We start from the raw sequence: 10,701 nt of genomic DNA on the forward strand, positions 1-10,701 counted from the left end.
GCACTGCTTTTCCACATGGCAGTAAGTTTTGCAAGGGGATTTCATCTGGTGTTGACATCTTGGAAATTTTAGTGGATATCCTCAGTTACCCCCTTCAAAACTGTTGAAAAAGCTACACACACAAAAAAAGGTTGCTGCAAGGACTTTGCAAGGTTTGTTTTATGTTGTTTGTTTATCTTCTTTTACAACATTCCCTGTCTCCCACTTTTTCTTCTATTTCACAACTGGAAGTTGAGAACAAGAAGAGGAGACTGAAGTAATGAGGGAATAAGCTGAAAACTGGGGAAAGACATGAACTCTATGCATTCTCCTCTGCCAAAAGTAAAGGTTTGCAAAACTTTTCCTAGGATTATTTCCTGCATCTCTTGCATTGTTTTCCTGAAGAAGTATGAAGCAATTCCAGCTTTAGAGTTTTTTCTAGGGGCACGAGAATCATGCCATGGGCTTTTCATCCAAGGAGAAGTGCAGAGGTGGCCTTCTGTTCTTTCACCAATGCTTTCTTTCCTCTTACTCTCATAAAGAACCTGCTCTTCAAAGGCATCAAGCCCACTTTGCAGAGCAGGTGAACATTGGTATCATTCCCCACCACTGCCAGTGGTTTCATAGATTAATGGTACCCCTGGTTTTGACAGGTTGACTTCTGGGCACAGTTACGTGTTGCAGAGAAATGAGGTGGTGGCCCTTGGCTACAGAATGAGTTGGGACGGGACCTGGCTCAGACTACAAAGTTCCAAATTAATGCCTGCTTGAAAGGAGATGGCAGCTGCATATCTTTCTGGATTATCAGTCTCAGGAGTTCAGGTGCCAGAGATCAGATGCCAGCTCATGGGGTCACCACCCTGGTTTAATGTTATTTTCTCTCCCATACTTTCTTCTGGAATCTGGTGACCCTCTGTTATATTTTCACAGGAGAGGTAGCAAATGGCTTTCCTTTTTGAAATGGAAAGCTAAGAATCGTTTAGTCACCTGACTCCAGATACTGCCACTTGAGGAGTCTGATATCATGTCATTTACCAAAAATGCTATTTATGGTTACAAGAACTGGCAGCATCCTGGTCACTCGCTTGCTTTCTATCATGTTCCCCTCCCCCTCTCCCTTAAAACATCATCTGTTGTTCCATAACTTCAACGGTTCCTACAAACTCCTGAAGATCCCTCACTTTTAAAGCATGGCTAAGTTCAGTGTGGGTTACCTAGGCTCTTCAGTTAACAGTTCTTGGGAGTTCCCAGAAAAGTGGCAGTGGCCAAACCTCCAACTGCATTCCCACAACTGGCCTAGGAAGGGCAAAGGCTGAAGGAAGAAGCTGATGCTTACCTTGCCACCCTCCTGCTGTTGAGCGGGAAATGTGGGATTAAGGGAGGCAATGAGGTAGCAATCACTGGTGTGTCATTGGCTAGGGTTAGAAGAGAAAGCAGATGCAAACAGAGTGATAGGCCAGGCCTCCAGGCTGTGACAAAGATGGCTAAATTCCCTGCCATTGATGAGTATCAACACCAAGATAATCTTATCGGCATCAGGAATTAGGCTGATAACATGCTGGTGACGGGGATAGGGTGCTTATCTCTGCACTTTGCCCCGTTCTTTGCTGTCTGACCCAATGCCAGACACCCTGCCCACCCTCCTCCCCTCCTGTTACCCCAAACAGGCTTTGCTCCCAGTCCTCGGGCTGCCAGCAGCAAGAACCCAGCCGGTATTGTCTAAACAGGGCCATACAATGGGCAGCATTGTTGACACTGGATTTTTGCCCTCATTGAAGATGACCTCACAGCCCACCCCTTGGCCACTTCAGCCAGCCCCTCGGGACTGTGAGGCTGTCTTTTGAACTCGGGTAAATAAATTGGGAGAGGAGGGGGAGAAAGGGATGGGGACCAGAGGAACACAGCAGTCTTTGTGTTGCCACCCTCTCTTCAGCACTGGTGCTCTCTGGTATCCTTCTACCCACATCAGATATGGCAGGCCAGGTGCCAAGGAGCCGGTATGCCGAGTGTCCATCCCCACCCTGCATTCTCTGGACAGTGGCACCCCCTGCAGTTCTACAGCCTCCCTGCTTCTGGTTGCAGTCTGCTCTGCTCATCTCAGCTGTCTTTTCTCCTCCTCCAGGCCTACTGTGCCTTCCTTCCCACACCTGCAGCCCTCTTGCCCTCCCACACCCTTGACCCTCTCTTCACGCTGAGACCATCCTCTCAGGTATCCCATCCCCTGCTGCCCACATCGTGGAAGCATTGAGCAGGGACCTGCAGAAATGCCACCTCCAAGTTGCAGATCTTCTGATGCAGCTTAGGTGGCATGGGCACTGCCACAGTGTCTCCTGCTCCATGGTGCCACCCGGGGTTAGATGCAGCTAACACATCTAAGATGCCCACTGCACATAAGGGTGGATCTCCATCTGTGTGGGGAAAGAGGTGATGCTGCAGGCTGTAAGCATGAGCCCTGGGGACACATTGCCACATAGTCAGCACAGGGGAAAATTGCAGCACCAGGGAAGGATGAGGGTACATCCAAGGTCAGTTTGCAACTGCCTCTGTTGGGCAGAGCACAGTGTCCCATGCCACTGTTTATCCTCTTATTGTATGTGCTCTGCATCATTGCTTTCTACCCTGCAACAGCAGCCTGAGCTCCAACATTTAGGAGAACAAATGTAGTTTCCCAAAGTTAAAAATAACCTGGGGTCTAGACATAGGGGAGACATTTCCCTTTCACGCTGCTGGCTAAATCCTAGATAGGTATTCTCCTTCTGGAGATGTTTCTGATAGACTCCTGTTAGGGGAAACAGGCAAAACCCGGCAGGGAGAAACTGGTGGGGTTGTCCTGAGAATGCATACATGCTGCTGGTATGAGAAGCAGGAAGGATAAAGGAGAATATTGCTGGACCCTCATCCCAACCTTCCCTACTCTAGGCTTATCAGTGGCACACAAAGAAAAACCTTAGAGATGGCATGTGCCTCTCCCTGTCTGGTGCTTCAACTTTGCCTACATCCATACCTCAGTCCCTTTCAAAGGGAATGTTTTCTTTCCTCTTGGACAACAGGACTAGAGCAGAGAGTCTTTGTATTCCTCCAGAAGCCAGCATCGCTTTTCCTCCTTTCCCTCTTTATTTATCTCAGTAAAGAGCTGTATGTTGTGAACTGCATTTTGGATGGTTTTTTGGTTTTTTTTGCCCACAGAACAGGGATGGTATGGTGTTCCTGTCCTTTGTCTAAGTCCATTCACAACTGAAAATCCTTCAGGATTCCCACCTGAGTAGAGTGCATCCCATCATGGTGGGTGGGCTTCAGCAATGTGCATGGCTGGCCACCTAAAGGACATTTGGAGTCCTTAAGGAGAAACGTCCTACAAGCTGTTACATTTCTAGCCAGGAACATTTTTAGGTCTCCTCGCTTGCTCCCTTACCTGCCTGCCTGGTTTTGCTGCCTTTCCAGGTCTTTAAAGAACCTGTCTACCCTGTCTCCTCTAAAGAATGGAGCTGAAAACACACTCTTCCCTTTCCAGGTCTACTTCCTCACCTAGAGTAAAGGGCTGCTAGTTTTGGTGGTAAAATACCCTTTGTTAACCTGGTGTTTGTGTTTCAAGTGCTAATAGAGGGAGAGATCTGTTCCAAGCGTAAAAGAAATCCTGGGAGGGAACACTGAAGTAACACTGAAGCCAAATATCATCTGCTCTTAGCTATTTCTGTTACCTTTTTAAGTGTCGTCATTTTGTCTCCTCTAAGTCTTGTGGCAGTACTAACATAGAAGTCTCACTCAAAAAGTCAGTCTACAGAGGCTTCTTACAAAGTCAGGTCCTCATGGCACTGGGGAGGTGCAGTAGATGATCTCCCACCACATGTATTCACACAGCAGGCATTCGGTGTGTTTTGGAAGGTATGTGTTTTCCTTCATCCAAGCTGTGTTTGAGAGGATCATGTTTGCAGAGGATTCTGGTATAAGCTTCAAGAACAACCAGAGTTGGCACGGGAATGACATCAACCTTCTCTGATTGATAATGCCAGCTGATTTTATTCACGAGTCTTTGAGAAAAGAAAGTCAGGTAAGGGTGAAGTAGCAGAATTGTATGGCTTTTGGTATAGAGTTATATGGCATTATCATAGCTGTTCTTATCCTCCTAATTTTACCTAGGAGAGGATGGTTATAAAGGTTTTGGGGAACTGGGCTAAGAGCACTCACTTTCAGTCTGAGGGTTGCTGGAATGACTCTGGGATCCACACCTGCAGTACAGCTACTTTGAATTTCCCTGCTGATACACATGAGGAACGATAGACCAAGCTTCTTCCTTCTGTAGACTGTACTAGAGTAGGTAGAGAGGAAAATGTGTTGGAGGTCACCCTGCTTAAATTTCCAATAAGATCTTGGCTGAACCAAATAATAGGATGCAATTCACTAGACAAGTACAAAGTTCTAGCTTGAGGGGCAGTCAACTGTCCAAACCTATACTGGGAGAGTGACTTGGTGAGACAGCAGTTCTGCAGATAAGAGTCTGGGGGCAATAGTGAAGCATGTGCTCACAATGTCACACTACTGCAAGCAGAGCAAGTTGTAGATGTGGAAATAGTGGCATAGGAAGGACACATGGAGTAACTGTCTGGTTCTGTTTGGCACTGGGAACACTCTAGGTCTGAGGTTCTGCTTTGTTTGTCCATTGTGCCATTCTGCTTTTTAAAAAGCCTGCTGCCTCTGTGGTGTGCCTTGGGAATAACAATTATGGAAAAAGATTTGCATATAAAAAATTAGCATTTTTTGCATATAAAACTTGAAGAGCCTCCCTGAACAGAAAAAATATCGCACAGGAAGAATCCAGGCAAACTTCCCCTGTCCTGCACCAGCAAAGTTTTGGTTGCACGTGTGACACTCAGCTGTGCAGCTTTGGAGGGTGAACGCCTCTCAGGATGGCACCTCTCAAACCATTACCAAGCAACTGCAATGTCTTCCCCCCAGCAATGCCCCACCCAATCACATAGTGTGTAATATGCTGAGAGCACCCACAGGTACTCCAGGACCTCAGCTAACATGCCTGAATGCTAGGGTAGAATGAGTCTGGAAAGCACTGGGACACAGATAGCAGCTAATTGGTGTGCAAATACTCAACATTGCCAGTGACTGGTAGGGTCCCAACTCCTACTTCACCACCACTTTTTCAATCACTCAAGTATATCCTTAAAGAACTGTCTCAGTCAGGTGAATGGTTCATCCCTGAATATCAAGAACATGCAGCATTTAATCCCAAAACCAATGTCAGCCTCTGGGTTTTCAAATGGCCACCTGAGCCTTTCTTATCTTGTCCTCCTACCTATAAAATGTAAACTTTGTGGATTATTTGGAATGACGTGGTCAGGCATATGTAGAGAAAAATAAGCAGTGTGCAGCATGGGACTGTGCAGGTTGGATGGATATAATTGCACTGCAGAAAATGATCTTCATCTAAACAATGGCTTGGTTAGAGAAAAACGGTGAACAAAGGTAGAAATGTGGTGAATCATTTGTAGCTCCTGAGGAATCTGCCCCTATGTTCTCTAGGCGGGACTTGGCCAGCACCCACTCCCTAAAAACCAGTGGAGTGAGCCCAGGATGTGCTAGAGTAGAACTAAGGCACCTCTTTGGTGTCCAGAGGATCCCTGCCTTGGTTTGCAAAGATGTCAGGACTGCTTGTTTTGCATTTCCTCTCTAGGGCTCACAGCTGGATCTCAGGAGGTGCCAGGCCTTCAGATGCAGGGATTAAGCTCTTCCTCTGGTACTGCTGGATGTAGCAGGAACATTTCTTTCATTCCTGTGGACAGGGTATCTCCTCTTCAGCATATGGGTGTTAGTTTGAGTCTTAGCCATGGACTAAGGGAAAAACAGCACCAAAATGTCAGCTGCTGACATTTGACAACTGCTAGGGGAGGGCGAGAGGGTATCAGCAGGTATCAGAGATGCTCGATGTTTTGCTCTGGATGACCCTGATCTAAGAGTGACTCATTGCTAACATTTGCTCCAGGCATGACAGGAACTGGCAGGGTGAGTTCCCTGTCCAGCAATGAGTTACATGACAGTTAACCAGTGCTGAGGATTTAAGTTTGAACTGCTAATCCAGTTTTATACCCCCAGCCCCACCCCTTGGACTTTCCCTAAATTATTCTGCATCGGATATGTGCATTTCCTGCCCCTGCCAGGAGGCCCTGAGAGGTGGGAGTGTTCCCAAGGTCAACATGCAGTGATTAAACTGAAGAGCCTGGCAACTTTCAGCAGGTGGATCTTGTATGTCCTCTGTGGCATGTGCCCACCACTCATGCTGTGGCATGTACATGATATGCAGGGAGCAGTAACTTGCCAGAAAAAGCTTTCCCAGGTGGAATAAATTGCATTCCCTTAATCCCAAACACCTGCACTGGTCCTCAGGCAGGATTGATAACTGAGTGCTCTGCTGAGCTTTCAGAAAGGACTGGCTGCCTATTTCCTAGTTGGTGGATATTTCTGCTGTTCTGTCCTGACAATGACAAGATGGGTCTTGTTGGGGCTGTGCTGGCTCTGCCCACATTGTCATTGTTAACCAGGGTGACAGACTGAGTTTGATAGGGGACAGCCCCAATCTGGTATGCAAGGTGAGTGCTGGTGAGATTTGGATTTCCAGTGTTTGTTGCTGCCGGGTAATGCGGTCCCAGGCAGAAGAGCCAGCTGAGGAGGGGGCCGTGCAGGCAGGAAGGACCAGCTGCATGAAGGTGCCCTGGCAGCCGTCCTGCACTGCCTGGCCCAGGAGCTGCAGCCGGACCCAAGCTGGCAGCGCCAGAGCGTTGCTCAATAAGCTCTCAAAGCTGGGGCTGTGGCAGCAGGGCAGCGGAGGTCGCGGTGCGGAGTCGGATGGGAAATGGGCTCAGCGGTGGGCAGGTACCACGCCCTCGGAGAGCGAGCAGATCTGGGGACTATCCAGAAGGGAGTGAGGAAAATGGGAAAGAATGCGAGGTGTGTGCTTAGCCTGATGGAGGCGGTCGGTGGCAGCCAGCGGGGAAATGAAGGGAGGCGAGGGGGCCGGGCCGGGCCGGGCGGTGCCGGGGCTGCCCCCGCGGCGGAGCGCGGCTGCCACCGCCCGGCCGGGGCCGGGAGAGCCCAGGACAGGCGGGGAAACGGGGACACCGGTCTGGTCCACGGGCTCCCGCAGGGTGGCCAAAGTCCAGAAAAGCGTGGAAGGCTGAGTCTGCAGTCCTTGAAGCATCCCACGGGTCGCAGCTGCAGAATTTCCTCCCCAGCTGGCGACGGGCAAGTCTGAGGTTGGCTGGACTGCCGTCGCTGAGATGTTTGGGCACCATCCTCATGGGATTCATCCAAAAAGTCAGAAACAGTCAATGATGCTTCCAGTGAGCTTTCCCAAACATGGTAGCCCTGTACCAGTTTGTGACCAAGAGCCACATTCCCAGGGAGTTGCCCAGTAAACCTAGGTGGTCACAATAGTGAGTTTAAGGGCTTTACCAAACTCATAAGTACATAATTGGTGAGTAGATGAAAAGAACTGAAGTATAAATAATAACTAATGAAATGACACAATGTTTCAGTGCAAGATTTAATGTGAATAAACTGAAAAGAGCATAGGCCATACCTACGCTTCAGAGATTAAATGCTTAAAGTGCTGGTGTCTCTAAGAGTGGGAACACCAGCAGAAATACAAATTCAGGAGGAGGGAAACAATTTCATAACAGAGACCTTCTTTTACTGGTCTCCCACGTATGAATTCTTCTCCCATTCTTTTCATTATGAATTATGATATTCCATCAGGAAGCTGGATGTAGCAATGCTATTTTCCATCATGCTTTCTTCTGTTAACAAAGCTCATTGAAACTTCCATCTCATCTGTCATATCTGATGCTTCCTGTTATTTTTCCCTATGTGTCAGTCTGTGTATTAATGCAACATTCCCTAGTTTAGGCCTGTACTGTCTCATGAGTTGCTTTTCTTCAACTACCTCTTCCTACTTCTGTAGATTCAAACTGCTCCTTACACCACCTTGTCACAGAAGCATATTGAGTGCTATTAGGGAAGACCTTTTTGGGAATAAACCGATGAGGTATTGAATTCTTGGGTGAAGACCTCTTCCTGTTGGGTTTGACTATTAAAAGGCAGGGTGTATCTGTCAGGAATCTGGTGGGATGGAAGCCTGGAGGTCTTCCTTGCTCAGCTCTCTTTGCCTGCCATGGAAGACCCAGCTGGTTTCTTTGCCTCTGTGCCTGCTTTCATTTTCTTCATATTCACTTTTCATCATTTTGTATTCATATAACCTGTATGTCCCCTAAGGGAACAGGTTATGCAGAGGCTAAGGACTACTGGAAAGGTCTTTATGGTACAATTAATTTCTCTAGTTGTATAACACTGATTCTTTACCTTGTGCATAGAGATAATGAAGGAAAACAGCAGTGGTCTGTCTGAATAGTCAGTGATTAGGGTGAAGGGCTCAGAAGAACAGGCTTTCAAACAGTGTTTAAAAAGTCAGCCAATGCCCTTTCAGGAGCAAACCAAAATGATGAACATTCCTTGTCCTTGTCACACTTATTCAACACAAGCTTGGAACCTGCTGTATTCTCACAGGTATTATGCAGAGACTCCCTTGCATCTGGCAGATAGCTGGATTGGGGAAAAAGTCTGAGTCCTGCTTTGTCTTTGCAGAGACAGTGACAGGTGTTTGCTTGTGATATGCTGTGGGACACAGGCTGTGTGTGTGTCTCTCTCTTCTTACTGGTGGTGCTAAATCTGGGTCAAAGGAGCAGCCTGTATCCAAACACCCTGCCACCGGCACTGGCGGCAGCCCAGCCCATGAGAAGCAGCTCTTTGAGCACCTTGAAGGAAGCAGCCTGACTCTCTTGACAAGTGTGGATCACCTCTGGGAGTGATCTGCAGGTTGGTTGCCACCCCAGGACTGGTTGCATTGCATAGGAGGAAGTACCTTTTGCTTTCAAGCCAGGACTCTTTGGGCACTTATGCTTTTTTAGGTGTGGTGCTCACCTGGGTATTCATCCCTGCCCACATTTGTTTCAAAGAGAGACTTTGTCTCAATAATGCCATACTAGGTAGGCCCAACCAGTTCCTAGGAGCACAGGGCATGCTTGCTGCTTGTGTGTGTGTGGTAGAATGCACACACATGCATATGCACATCTGTGTGTATTGCAATGAAGATTTAAGAAAACAACACCCTGCAGAATGACAGTAAAGGTTATTCATAATCAAAATTGTATAAACTGATCAAGAAAATTTAGTTCTATATTCTGAAAAGAGGAAAAATTACCATTATGCTGTGAAGGGCCTGATAACTTCCTTCTATACCCACTTCTTTCTGCTCAGCTGGAGCTGCACGTGCACATTCCCTGTGAGTTTGCAGCCAGCCCGTGAAATCCCCACTGAGGGTCTCTGCACAGGTACATGAATGCAAGAGAGCTCTCCAATGTGTTAGGAAATATGTAAGTGTTAGTAAACATGTACTTCTGCAAATGTTTATGGAAACTTATTATTATGTTGTAAAACATGGTAACATGTTTCTATAGCTCAATTTCAATCTAAGACATCCTTCGCTCTCTCTCCACCTTCTCCTTCTCAGACAGATTTATCTTGACGGATTGGAGACATGTAGGGGTGCTTACTGATCTTGGTTGTAGATAGTAGCTTTCACCTTTTGTGCTGATTCCTAATGAGTCCCTCAAGAGATGATTTGATACCTTAGCATCTGAACATTCTTAGAATAAGAATGGTATCAAGTGATTCAAATGTAGATAAAATACACCTGTTTGGAAAAAAAAAAAAAAGAGGCAGAGAAGACTTTGTTAAATGAAAAGCAATGAAAGCATGTATATGTTAATACACTGTGCTGGGAAAATTTTCAAAATGCAGCATAAACAGCTTACTCAGCACCAAGGTACTCTGCTTGGAAGTCTATTTTTTTTCTTCTCATGTTTAACAGTTGATTAGTGCTGTCACCACCACTTTTCTGTTCTCTTCCCCTGATGCAATTTGCAGGGATAACCACCATCTCTAGCTCAATTCACGTTGCCTGGAAGTGGAAACCAAATGCTTTTGTTGATGAGAACCTGCTGAAAATGGATTATTGCAAAGAGAATGAACGTAGCACCCTAAGTAAGAAGGTATGGATATAGAATCATTTATCCATGGCTGTGTCTTTTTTTGTTTTATTTGCAGCAAAGAGTGACTATAGTTCCCCTCAGGGCCACATCAGCAGTGGCTGGTGAGGTCCTGGAGAGGCTGTCCTCTTGGGTCTGGTGAGTGAACTCACCTTCAGTGTCTCAACAAGTGACTGCTCTTTATTAACTGATAGAACTTTTTACTATGAAATCTAAATGCTTTGAAATTCTAATTCAGTGTTTGAGAGTGCTTTGGGGAGGAAATTATTAACTCTTTGGTGCTCTCTGCTCCTTACACTAAGGATTTAAGTGTGGAATATTGTCTAACAGTATGTGTGCTTGGCAGATTGACAGATAAACTTCTGTGGCTGTGCTCCTTTGTCTTATCCTAACATGCTGAATCCCATTGTGATAGTGGTTTCTGGTTTGAAATGGTCTTCCTGTGTACCTCTGAAAGGTATCTTCTAGACCTGCTGCAAAATGGACCTCAACAAAGACAGGAAGAAGAAGAATGGAGAAGTTCTGTTGGCTGGTTTTCACAAGAATGAAAGGTTGGTGAATAAGGCCCAAGTCCTCTGGGCTAGGTGGCTGTCTTGGTCTTTCAATATAGATG

Source organism: Lepidothrix coronata, unplaced genomic scaffold (genome assembly GCF_001604755.1).
Source record: "Lepidothrix coronata isolate B3197 unplaced genomic scaffold, Lepidothrix_coronata-1.0 Scaffold17, whole genome shotgun sequence".
Taxonomy (NCBI): Eukaryota; Metazoa; Chordata; class Aves; order Passeriformes; family Pipridae; genus Lepidothrix; species Lepidothrix coronata.